The 13,947-nt window shown below is 39.6% G+C and overlaps 1 non-coding gene and 1 pseudogene across 1 annotated transcript; both read left to right on the plus strand.

Moving 5' to 3' along the window:
• LOC117473393 overlaps positions 1-13,947 on the plus strand; it is a 58,000-nt pseudogene that overhangs the window by 13,622 nt on the left and 30,431 nt on the right.
• On the plus strand, positions 13,185-13,256 carry trnat-cgu. The gene has a single exon. It is a non-coding gene; the product is annotated as a tRNA-Thr (tRNA).

A 13,947-nucleotide genomic window follows, 5' to 3' on the forward strand; every position in this document is an offset into this window, starting at 1 on the left:
GGGCAAAATTCTCTCTGCAGACCCATTCTCACAGCGTTTATCAACCTTTTTCTTACTCAATATCAAGCCACACTTATTGTTTTTACTTCGGCTGTGAGTTTGTGTATGCTCAGGATGAGTTTGGCTGTGTTTGGCTGTGTATCCTAAATAAGGAAACAACACCTCCACGGAGCTCAGCGCGATTCACAACGTCCCGACCAATCAGAGCACACTGTGCTCACAGGGAGGGTGGGGGCTGGAGCTTTGGGAGCTACAACGAGCCGTTAAAGGCAGAGAGTGAAATTCAGTGAATATACGTAGTTTACAGAGATGCTGTATGAGAAACCAATGTGAGTTTGGAAAATTTCACAATATAAATCTATTCTAGTATACCTCAACAATGGAATTATGATCAGTGGAAATGGCCATGACACCTCTCCTTTAATTCAGCTTTGTAGTCTCATCAGGTTTATACAGCACTCACTACATTTGGTTACATATGTGCATGTCCTTCTACCTAACTTGTTTGGCAAGTCTCACCTGATCACCACTTGAATTTATTTTATATCCAAGCTGTCAGAGGGAAATGTTAATTGTGCTGCCGTAAAGATTTTCACACATTTATTTTGCTTACAGAGAGAGATTGACCAGACTTTGGTTTCCTACATTTGGATTTATATGGTGAGTTTGCTTTGAGAAAGAAAGCAGTCACATCATCATCATTGGTGAAAGTTATTTTCATTTAACTGCATCTTTTCAGTTTTTATTTCTCTTTCTCCCCCTTCTTCCTTCCTTTCTTCCGGATCACCTTCCTTCTTTGTTTTTCTCTGTAGAAATGGAGAGATCCTGACATACATTGGGATCCAGAAGATTTTTGTGGAATTGATGTTGTAAAAGTCCCTGCTGATTTGTTGTGGAAACCAGATCTAATTATTGAAGAGATGTAAGTTTGAATGTTTGTGCTTACTCACAAATACACACACTCACAACAGAAACTGATGATAGAGCGTGTTACTGTTAGGAAGGACACAAACTAAATCATTTGGATATAAAAACGATTGTGCTACAACTTTTAAACATGTTATATTATTCCAATTATATTGTTTACACAAATGTGTTGTATTTTTACAATCTTATCACTCTCTTGGAACAGACTTACTTCTACTTTTTTAGAAGATATGTCAGGCTTAATGTTGGAGTAATATTGCACTTAAAACATTAAGCATCTTACTGAATACACCCCATTAGGGTTTAATTAATATGTACATGGAATCATTAATACAATATTTACCGGTTACATAAACAAGGGAGAGACAAAGGTTCAAGGGTCAAGGTTCAAGGTTAGTTTATTTGTATAGCACATTTTAAGATCGCAATTCAAAGTGCTTCACATAGGCATTCAACACATAATAATAAAAAATAAAAAATAAAACCAATCAAAAACAAACAAAAAAAGAAAATTCATAAAAGCGATAAAATACTGGCTGCAACTAAAAGTGCAATGATAAGGCACGGTTAACCTTGATATAAAAGAACCCAGGGTTGGGGTGAACCTCAACATTTCAGGCAGTTTGTTCCAGGCTTGTGGTGCATAAAAACGAAAAGCTGCCTCTGCAAATGTAGTTCTGACTCTGGGGACGACGAGTAAACCCGCTCCTGTTGATCTGAGAGCTCTGGCTGGCTCGTAACAGTGAAGCATCTCTGACATGGATTTTGGTCCCAATCCATTAATTGCTTTGCATGTTGAAAGTAGGATTTTGAAGTGTATCCTTTGTGTAATAGGAAGCCAGTGCAGATCTTCTAGAACTGGGGTGATGTGGTCAATTCTCCTAGGTTTGGTGAGGACTCTGGCAGCAGCGTTCTGGATGAGTTGTAGTTGTTTTATTGATTTTTTTACAGAGACCTGTGAAAACACTATTACAGTAGTCATGTCTGCTAAAAACAAAGCCATGTACTAGTTGATCGAGGTCGTGTTGGGTCATAAGTGTTTTCAGTCTGGCTTTGGTTTTTAGGTGATAAAAAGCTGATTTTGTGATATCTTTGATGTGTTTTTTGAAATTGAAATCAGAGTCCATAACTACACCAAGGTTTCTGACATTGTCTGATGTTTTTAACAGTATTTCTTCTAATTGAGTTCTGATATTGGCCCGTTCTTTTTTGACACCAAAAACAATTGTTTCCGTTTTGTCCTTATTAAGTTGCAGGACATTGTGATTCATCCAGGTGCTGATTTGTTGTATGCAGCTTTTCAGAGATTCTAATGGTCCTTTGTCGTCAGGGTTTATTGTGATATAAATCTGAGTGTCATCTGCATAGTTATGGTAGGATATTTTTTTATTGTTTCAGGATATGAGCAAGTGGGAGCATGTAAATATTGAACAGAACTGGACCAAGAATCGAACCTTGGGGAACTCCACATGTCATGGGTGTTTTTTGAGATTTGTAAGGACCAACAGATACAAAAAACTCTCTGTCCCGCAGATACGATTCAATCAGTGAAGGGCTTTGTCAGATAGTCCAACCCAGTTTTCCAATCTGTCCAACAAAATGTTGTGTTCAACTGTATTGAATACAGCACTGAGGTCCAGTAATATTAGGACTGATATTTTGCAATTGTCAGTGTTCAAGTAAATGTCATTTAGAACTTTAGTAAGGTGTTGTAACCTTTTGGGGGACTTATTAGGCTGCGATTGTTTTGAACTTCTTAGTAACCTACAAGGTACTCGTATATTGTTTCTATATACCAAGACAGAAAAAGTAGGAAAAACAATGTAACTTTGCTGGGAATGAAATAAATAATGAAGCAGACTCCCTAAGTGACATGAGCCCGGTTACTCATTTTTAAGACGTTGATATACTTTATATTGTTATAACTTGTATATTTATATATTTAAAGAACCAGCGGTAAACTAGTGTCACAATCTCAATATCAGTGTTTCCTGCTTTATTTTGAAAAGTGATCACCCCCTGTGTTATGTCTGTTTTTACTTCCTGTCTCTGTGTCTTCCAGACTGTTTGGTTACCTGATTCTGTTCACATGGTGCCTTTGTGTTATTACTGCCCCGCCCAGCTGTGTCTTGTCCTTGTGATTAGTTCTTTGTTTATTTGAGTTCTGCTTTTCTGTTGGTGTTTGTCAGACCCTTGTTTTGTTCATGGGGAGGTTTCTGTTTAGTTTGGTTTGCCTTTCCTGCCCTGCCTTGCCCTGCTCTGTTCATTAATCCTGTACCCTGCTCTGCTCTCCTGCATGACAACTACTGTAGAGTAAACTAAAGAGTTTAACACTAAACAGTATCATTGTTAATGTAGATTTATGATAAATGGTTTATATGTTTGTGTCCTGTATGTATTTTCCTACAGGAGGGAGAAGGACAAGGCTCATCAAAGTCCTAATGTCGCCCTTCACTCTAATGGTTACGTTCAAGATCTTAATTACCTTACGGTGGTCAGCACATGCAAGATGCAAGTTTACAAATTTCCCTTCGATATTCAGAACTGCAGCTTGTCTTTCAAGTCAATTATATACACTGGTGAGCATGCAAGTTAGGCATTAATCTAAAGTATGTGTGTGTGTGTGTGTGTGTGTGTGTGTGTGTGTGTGTGTGTGTGTGTGTGTGTGTGTGTGTGTGTGTGTGTGTGTGTGTGTGTGTGTGTGTGTGTGTGTGTGTGTGTGTGTTGTGTGTGTGTGTGTGTGTGTGTGTGTGTGTGTGTGTGTGTGTGTGTGTGTGTGTGTGTGAGTGAGTGAGTGAGTGTGTGTGTCCACATGCATTTCTTCTTTGTTGACCAGATAAGAAAACCCATATTATTTTCACTTCAGATGAGGAAATTACGTTTGAAGGCATTCACAACGATACAGTTTTGACAAATTGGTCTCATGAAGATATGGGGACCCAGTATGAGTGGCTGTTCCTCAACTTGACAGTCAACACAACAACTCTCACCACCCCTTATGGATTAAATCAAAGCAGGATTGTTTATACTGTAAGTATTGAGGACATTTTACTGTTAAAATGTGTTTCTTCTGGCAAATATTTGCATGTAGATTTCTGAAGTTCCACTTCCTGCTTTTGCATTTAACCTGCAATATAAAAAGCAGAATTAAACACTTTGGCACTTTTATAATATGATGGAAATGTGTGACTGCCAGTTTAGAGGACAGTGTGCAGGAGTTATTTATTCTACTTAAACCAACATCTACAGCTTTTATTTTTAGGACACTGGGTGTAAACGGAAACAATGAATCAAACTGTTTCTTATTGTTGGGGAAATATGTATACCTTTGACCCAGTTTCTCAGTTTGTACTGCCCTCACTGAGCACAGGCCTACAAACTTGGGCTGTTGTGCTCTCAGTGTTTTGTCTCCCTGTTCCTGCCTGTTGGCGTCAGCTAATAGAGGTGCTATAGTGCTTTGCCTGCTTTATCTTGTAATGCACAATGTTGATTATTCTCTCAGAGCTATATACAGGGGTCTGGGGTAGAGATCTTCAGAATTGGATTGGCAACCGCTGTGTCAACTCGTGGCACAGCACCTGTCTTGTGAATTCTCCGGCTGAAGCTCCAAATAAACCATCAGTGTTTGCCAGCAAAGTTCCAGCTCTCCCCCTGTCTCTCTGAGTTTCGTCTCCATTGCTTCAGAAGTTTCCATCACATTTATGAACACATACATTAGTAATGGAGCAAGATTACAATTAATTTGTTTCTGAACACCTTGGCAATTTAAGTTCAATATTTACTACTATTCTTAGTTCTGTTTTCGGTCTCTACCATCTCCTTAGGGGAATATGTATCTCCTTAGCTGCTAAATGCATGACTAAATTCTCCAGACGTTTGTTGCAGCAGTGTGTTTATCAATCCATTACCAAAATATAATATAATATAATGTAAAACACACAAAGCAGCTCTACTGATGAATTCATTGTCAAAATAGTTTTGATTTTTACAATGTAAATGTCTAATAAAGGTATTCTGATTCTGATTTGACATAATTTGCTTTAAAAAAAGGTATTTGAGTATCATGAACCAACTGACCATTGGAAGTTTCACAGATCACGATGAGGAGGCGTTCTGCCCTTTACATCGCCAACTTCTTAGTGCCCATCCTGTTCTTCTTCTGTCTGGACTTGGCCTCCTTCCTGATCTCAGACAGCGGGGGTGAGAAGCTCAGCTTCAAGGTCACTGTGCTGCTCGCTGTCACTGTGATGCAGCTTATTCTCAACGACATTCTGCCTTCCTCTTCAGAGAGGATACCGCTCATAGGTAAAGCAGCACAGTCATTATTGAATTTCACTGTCATTTCCATTAAGCAGAAACAACACATGAACTGACTTAGTTTCTTGTCATTGGTGTCACTTTCATGACGTTGCCTTTTCTCTTCAGCGGTCTTCTGCATTGGGATGTTTGGTTTGATGATGATCAGCCTTCTGGAGACGATTTTGGTGATGTATCTGATTGATAGAGACTCTGCATCTGAAGAAAACCAGGCAGATAAAGGCCTGAGTAAGGACTGTGGAGACAAACAGGGCAACTAGGATGGACACTTTATTTATATTATTTTAATACACAAAGAAAAATGTACGACTAATAATCCATCTTCTGAACATGCTGCTGTTGTGTGTCAACAATTTCCTTTCAGATGTGAAGAAATGGACTCACTGTGCTTGTGTGTGTAATGTGTCTGATGAACCGCCATCTGAACTGCTGTCTGTGACCAAAGAGGTGAGAATTGGGTTACTCTGTAAAGGGAATGTTTGCCTAAATTAAAAAAATTAAACTAAAAACAATACTAGTAAAGTATAAAACAGTTTAGGGTTACTCACAGTTTCAGAGGTTTGTACGGAGCCCCTACAGGTTCATGGAGAGAAAAAAAAAGTATCTCGTGCGCACGATATACTTTCTCGTTCGCACAAATTACTATTTCGTGCGAACGAGAAAATATTTCGTGCGAACGAGAAAGTATTTTGTTAGTTTCTCGTTCGCACGAGAAAGTTACCGGTGCGCCAAGTAGGAAGTGGAGCACAGAGGAGACAACCGTTTCATTGCAGACTGTTATGTTTATGTGGAGAAATGGCAGTGCATACATTATTTGAGATATATTTCAAACTCAGACTTCATTTAGGGACATTTTGGCCAGGAGTTTAGAGCTATTTATTTAAGCACCGGATTCACAAAACAGAAGTCTGTAAACCAGTCTGCTTTGATCTATGAATTCCTGTCCATGACTCTCACAGTAACTGCTGCCCACAGCGGTTTTATAGAAGGAAAACCTCCTTCACTTTATGAAATCTCTGCGGCACCAGTGGCCTGTACTACGAAGCAGGATTTGCTATTTACTATTCATTCATGAAGTATGACGCTGCGCTGTCAGCACGCTTCTCCATGTTTGTGATTGGTCAAATGTTGCTAACCCCGTCCCTTTCACGTGAACGCGCTCTCAGCCGGACAGAGAAACCCTGGTTGATTTACTGAGTTGATAACCAGCTTCGTGGGACCGTTTAGCGAGATCGCGTTTGTTAGGGTTAGTTAAGCAGGGAAACTCAAACATATCCAGGGTCTGTTGAACTGGCTTCGTCGTACAGGGCACTGGAGGCAGTAATGTGTAACTCAGCAGAATCTGAGAAGAGCAACACCAGCTGCAAAGAGCTGTGCCTTTTACTGTTTACTTCACTGTGTTTCCCTTCATTAGAACAGCTGAATAGAGATCGAGGCTGCTACGTTTAACCACACACACCTCTACACACATGGAACTACCAGAGTATTCCCCCTATTACTCGTTTTATGAAGGAGATGTCCAGTCACCAGGGCGCATGAATCATGATGTGTGTGTGTTTGTGCTCAGCTCCGCTCTGTGTGTGTGTGTCCGACGCCACCGGCATTTGTTTTCAAATTACCACGAACAGTCATTTACACAAATCTGGTTCTCCATAGTTATATGTGTATTCCCAAGTGAAAGAAATTCCTTTAATCTTAATCTCGATGTAGTGCTATAGTCCTGCCGGAATGCACCGGAACGAACTACACTATTATAAACAAATGCCCCCCCCCCACACACACACACACACACACACACACACACACACACACACACACACACACACACACACACACACACACACACACACACACACACACACAACGACGCTGAAGTTGGCTTCCGATTCGGCAGTTAAGGGGAAAGTTAAGAGAAATTTAATTTACAGCGCTGAGCGAACAATCCTCCGTGTTTGTACCTCTTAAATCGCTGCATAGCCGATTTATTTGGACTGGATTATCCCAGAGAGTCTAAACATTCTTTATAACACAGTTTGAGATTTGTGAAACCTTAATTCTATTTGTGAAAATTAAAAAAAGGGAGATTTCAGTCCTTTTTTTGCGTCTTGACCACATAAAACCAGGTCCTGATCTAAAACCACTATACCTAGACTCATCAAATCTGGATTGGATTATCCCAGAGAGGCTAAACATTCTTTATAACACAGTTTGAGATTTGTGAAACCTTAATTTCTAAAAAGTACTCTTACTCAAACCACTAAAATAATGTAAATGAAGCAAAAGGCTCCTGAAATCCTTTCACATGTACTCACCAGTGTAACGCTGCCTTGCTGGGGTCCCAGTATATTTAAACTGCATGGGATGACGGCTACTAATGAATACTGCACATGATATATATTTGGAATGCTTTATTGATTGAAGTGGGGGCTGCATTTTTAATTCTTAAACAAGTTAGGCTTGTCAGACTGTGGCATGACCTTTGCAACCCAAATATAATAAAGACATGAGCATGTTTAGCACGTTTTGATATTGTTGCATGCTGTTTATACTTTTTTTGACATAGAAAAACTATGATTACTAATGTACATATAGCTTTACACTGGTATGATCTGGAACTGTGACAGGCTCTGAAAGACTCCAATCCACTTCCGTAGTTGCACTTGTCATAGCAGAGTATAGCATAATAAAGGGAAACAATGGCCTTAATGAGTCTAACTGGTCACAAAAACCAAACATTTTTAGATGTTTAGGGTTTTAGATCAGGACCTGGTCCAGTGTGGTCTAGATGCGAAAAAAGCACTGAAATCTCCCTTTTTTGTATTTTCACAAATAGAATAAAGGTTTCACAAATCTCAAACTGTGTTATAAAGAATGTTTAGCCTCTCTGGGATAATCCAGTCCAGATTTGATGAGTCTAGGTATAGTGGTTTTAGATCAGGACCTGGTCTAATGTGGTCAAGATGCGAAAAAAGCACTGAAATCTCCCTTTTTTTAATTTTCACAAAGAGAATTAAAGGTCCCATGTCATGGCCATTTCCACTGATCATAATTCCATTGTTGAGGTATACTAAAATAGATTTATACTGTGCAATTTTCCAAGCTCACATTGGTTTCGCATACAGTATCTCTGTAAAGTATGTGTATTCACCGGTATTCACTCTCTGTCCTAAACGGCTCGTTGGAGCTCTTGCCCCCCCCTCCCTGTGAGCCCAGTGTGCTCCGATTGGTCAGCTCGGCCACTCTGTTCTGATTAGTCAACCACCAGAGAGGCTCCGCCCATGTCTAACAGTGCTTTTTTCAGCTCGCTCTGAGCGGAACATCAGTCTTATAATGGCGTCGGTACAGCCGTATATTTTATACGCTAACTAACCGAACTGTACCTACAACTGTTGTTATAGAAGAGTAAGTTATTTTTACCTGTAATAAACTACTACTGTTTGATGAGAAATCAAATCATGGTTTGCTATATATGAATGATATGTTATAGGAGCAAATAATTCAGGGAAGAAAGGATACTAAATATTTCCATCAAACTTTATTTTAGAAATGTACAAAAGGAACATGTGTAAATATACATATATACACTGTATATACATCCATTCCTCCCCTTATAGGCGTTTTCGGCATCTTGCCTATCGCAGCTTTGTCAGCTGCTGCCAGGGCTTTTTAGGACGAGGCATCAGAGTGGTCATCCCGTGTGTGTGTTGTCCGCCAGATACGCCAGGAGTTTCCTGATCTGGCTGGACGAAATCAAATACAAATCACAAAATATTAGAGGAACTTAGTTGTTTTAGATTCGTTAGTAGTAGTTGTGGTAGGAGTGTGTATCTATCTAATCAACACAGTTAGCTTGCCAGCTAATATGCTAACCTACGTTTCCTAGTTGTTCAGTGTAATATGCCAATCTACTATGAACAACAGCTAGTCTAGGCTAGCAAGAACATGTTTACAATTGCAATCTTATACGGGTAGTCAGCTACGTTCGGTCATTCATTGTAGCTGGCATGAAAACAATGTTTTCCCTAGCATGTCTACATGCATAAAAACCTTCATAACACACAAGGGGACAGGTAATAACCGGAAAAGCATGACATGGGACCTTTAAGGTTTCACAAATCTCAAACTGTGTTATAAAGAATGATTAGACTGTCTGGGATAATCCAGTCCAAATAAATCGGCTATGCAGCGATTTAAGAGGTACAAACATGGAGGATTGTTCGCTCAGCGCTGTAAATTAAATGTCCCTTAACTTTCCCCTTAACTGCCGAATCGGAAGCCAACTTCAGCATCGCACACACACACACACACACACACACACACACACACACACACACAAACACACACACACACACACACACACGCCCTGGCGACTGGACATATTCTTCATAAAACTAATAATATGGCGTAATAATCGGGCAGTTCGATGTGTTTTACCATAAGAAAGTATCTCGTGCGAACGAGAAAGTATATCGTGCGCACGAGAAAGTATCTCGTGCGAACGAGAAAGTTATCTAGTGCGAACGAGAAAGTATATCGTGCGCACAAGTTAATAAAGCGTGGCCTCGTTTTATTTATTTTTCTGTCTATGAACCCTCCAGGGCTCCGTAGGTTTGTTTGTGGGAAGAGATGTTACCGTTGGATTATGTATGTGAAATATTTTTATTCTTTGAGCACAATGGACACAAAACAAGAATGTTAAAGGTTGAACGGTTTTCTATTTTTAATGGTTCATAATCTTGTTAATGATCACTCCACCAAAAAATGTCTGCAGGACAAAAGAAGCCAACTGATGGAGGAGTCCAATTCCTTGGAGAAGCTCCCAGAGGAGATGAGTGAGGCGGTGAAAGCACTCTCTCTGCTCCTCAGCAGGAAGGAAGAAAGGAAGCCCGACTACTGGACCAGAGTGGCTAAAAAATTGGACATAATTTTCTTTTTTGTCTATGTCACAGTGTCCGCTCTGTTTTTGGTTGTCATCTTTTCATTATGGATCCATGCAAAAGACAAGTAGTGGTAAACAATTGGGGTCTATTCAGAAACATGTTTTTTTTATCCCCCTAAAATGTCTGACATTAACTAAACCGACTTGTATCTTTGCAAGTTTGTCACCAGAGAGAATTTATTATACATTCTTCTACTGAAGGCGGCAAATGTCTGTGGAATAAACTTGCAACACTAAGATTAAATGTATTTCGGGCCAGCTAGATTAAGTCTGTAACAAATTCAAAAGCCAAACATATCCACAGGGAAACAGTCGACTACATTAACTATTGCTTCAAACTGCGACTCCACCAAGTGCAAGCAGTGATGCACAGGTCAGGGCCAGATCCAGAATTTCTCAATCGCTTACCCTAACCCTTTCGATCATCTAAACTTTATATTGATCATAGCAACACATTTTGACAAACTTTAAAACCTGTCTCAAGGCTGACTTGATTAGAACATTCCTTCAATTAACATGTTCTTTAACGCATCTGTAGTCAGTTTCAAATCTGTAGTTTAGGTTGGTTGGTCAGAACCAACGTTTTAAACAAAACTCATTGTTAGTTTTAAGAGGGGGTCGAGGGTTCAACTGACTTGTTAGGAATCAATACATGAACAGGGAGAAATCATTAATCAAAAGTTATTTCTGATTAATGACAGCAAGTTATGCTATGCTCAATAAAGAGTCTGCAATAATATATTACTATTATAAATGTTAACTTAAAATGGGCAGGCACTAGTATGCACAAGCCTTTTAATATTGATGTTCACTCATAACACTGCATGGATCACTTGAACAGCCATGGTGCAACCGTACAAAGAAGTATTGTAAATGTAATGGCATGTTCTCTTAATTGTTGAACATTAAGAGGCTTTCCAATTCTGTAAGTGAGTGTTTCTTGTCTGTAGATCTTGTGAGAACTGTGTGCGCTCCCTCTACCTGTGCTGTCCCTATCCTGTCAACTATGTGCCCTTATATACAACCTTCTGCATCTAATCACCAGCCCTAAGTGTCTAGAATAACACTGCATGATATATCTATCATAATAATATGACATGCCAACAATTAACATAAATATCTCCTACAGTAAAGTTATAGTAATATATGACTTTATATTATATATTGAAAACTGTGAGTGTAGCTTCTTTGTGGAAATGCTATGGAAACACTATTATTGATTTTTCCACCATACTAAACAAGTATACTTTTATTAAGGCTTTACATTAGTATTTTCTTCTATAGTTCAAGTCATTTGAGCTTGTTGTGGTTTAAAAACAATTATATCTGCATGTGGATTTCAGTACATAATGTATTTACATGAAATATAAATCCTGCCATCTTGTTCTGAAGCATGTTAGACTTCATACTAATCAAATAAAAAATACAAACAAAATGTTTTTTATCTATTTGTGTATGTGTTTATTCTTTGTTTGTTAGTGTGTTTGGTTGTGTGTGTCCTGCAGTTGTCAGGGTTTGGGAAAAATAGGACACAAGTGCAGTTAAAAAAGAAAAAAAAAGGTCAAGGAACAAAAAGCCGAAGACAGGAAAAACAAGAAACTAATTAACATAAATAAAAACCGGGGAGCACGACAGACCGGAACAAAGTTACAGACGGGAACAGGCAGGTGACATGGACAAGCATAGACGAGCATGAAACATGGACATGAAGAGACAAACCGGTAACGTGGACTAGGAGAAAAGAGACGACGATCAGACAAGGAGCACAGGGGAAGACAAGACTAAATACACAGAAGGGTAATCACAGGACAAGACACAGCTGGGCAGGGGAGGCAGAAACACAAGGGCAACAGGTGAACACAATGAGACAATCAGACACAGGAGGGAAACTTAGGCCCAAACCGCCCCCTACACCCTACCCCTACACACTACCCCTCCGTTTGCGCGTTCGCGCGGAGGGTCTGCCACATTAAGTGCTGTTCCAAACCAACGAGTGTGGAGCGGTGTGGAGGGGGAGTGGGCTATCAAGCCCCCAAACAGCGAGTCTGCATCGGTGCTGACTGGAGACCGGTCTCTACCTGACCGGTCTCTACCTGACCGGTCTCAAGGCTGTGTGTGTCCGTCAGGAAACACGCTGTTTACAAACAGTTCCAGCAACATCCACTGATAAACTGCGATGTTTAACAACCTCATGATAACCTCATATTTTTTTAACTTGGGATCATACCTGTGTTTAGTCTAGAAAATGGTAAATGTGTGCATTTTATTATAAAGTTGTGTATATTTACAGACTGTTGCAAAAACTAAGAAGCTTATAAAAATCAGGTTTAAAACTAAAAGAGCTTTACAAAAAAGTAACACAGTTAAAGATGTTTGGAGTTTTATTTTTAATTGTTTGTCTAAGAGATGCTGATTTGAAACCGTTGTTACATACAGTTACGGCATTTCCTGTTTCTGCCGGAGAGAGGGGAGTTTGTCCCAAAGTTTGCCGCTGTATTTAGATTACATTACATGTTATTTGTTTGACGCTTTTATCCAAAGCGACTTACATACATTCAGTACTGTGGACAATCACCACAGGAGCAATTTGGGGTGTAGTGTCTTGCCCAGTGACACAACGACATGCTGACTGCAGTGGGACTCGAACTTGCTATTCCCTGATTCCAAGTCCATCATACTATCCACTGAGCTACAGCCTCCATTTACTCCCTCCATCTGACAGGAGGGAGCCTCATTGAGCTGTGAGTGTCACTCCACAGAGTTCACTCCGTCACGGAGGGGGAGTGTGTAGGGGTAGGGTGTAGGGCGTGGTTTGGGATTGGGCCTATATTAGGGCATTCCCCAATTAATACTTGATCGTGACAGGATGCAACATTACAGCTCAACATATTGTTATTTTTGGACTTTATGATTAAAATATTTAACAGCTTGAAAGAACATTTGTAGAGATAAAGAGAAACAATGGAAGTTACAGAGTAAGGAGGTAGTAATTGTACAAGAAGGTGCTGTGGCTTAGTGGTAAAGCGCCTGTCTCGTAAACAGGAGATCCTGGGTTCAAATCCCAGCAGTGCCTCTTTGATACCAAGATTATCTCTACAGTACTGAATGCAATTTACAAGACTAACCAAAAACAGTACATTTCACATCCCACCACAGTCCACCTAATCACATCCAATAAGGAGCAGGTTAAAGTGGCCTCTTCATTATTCTTTCAAACAAGGTATATATTCAGAGTTACTCACCCAAACTCATTGTGAGGATCTATAGGGTTTAGCAAAAAAACTGTTGCAAATCTGAGTGTTTTTGACTGCGCCTTTTTGTACAATTACTACCTCCTTACTTTGTAACTTCCATTGTTTATTTTTATCTCTACAAATGTTCTTTCAGGCTGTTAAACATTTTATTCATAAAGTCCCAAAATAACGATATGTTGAGCTGTAATGTTGCATCCTGTCACGGTCAAGTATTAGATGGAGAATGCCCTAGTTTTACGCCCAAACTAAACCAAACCCTTATTTCAGAGGTGGATAACACACCTAATTCAAGAGATATTGTCTGTAACAAAGAGGCGCTGCTGGGATTTGGACCCAGGATCTCCTGTTTACAAGACAGGCACTTTGAACGCTAAGCCACAGCATGTCTCAATAGTTTTCTTTTCCTTCTCTCTCCTGAATTTATTTATTATAACCAAAGTAAACCAAAGCCATATGACCATATTTACTGTGTGTCCAATGCATATGGCTTCTGTCACATTCATCAATATT

This window comes from Trematomus bernacchii, unplaced genomic scaffold (assembly GCF_902827165.1).
Source record: "Trematomus bernacchii unplaced genomic scaffold, fTreBer1.1, whole genome shotgun sequence".
In the NCBI taxonomy this organism is placed as follows: domain Eukaryota; kingdom Metazoa; phylum Chordata; class Actinopteri; order Perciformes; family Nototheniidae; genus Trematomus; species Trematomus bernacchii.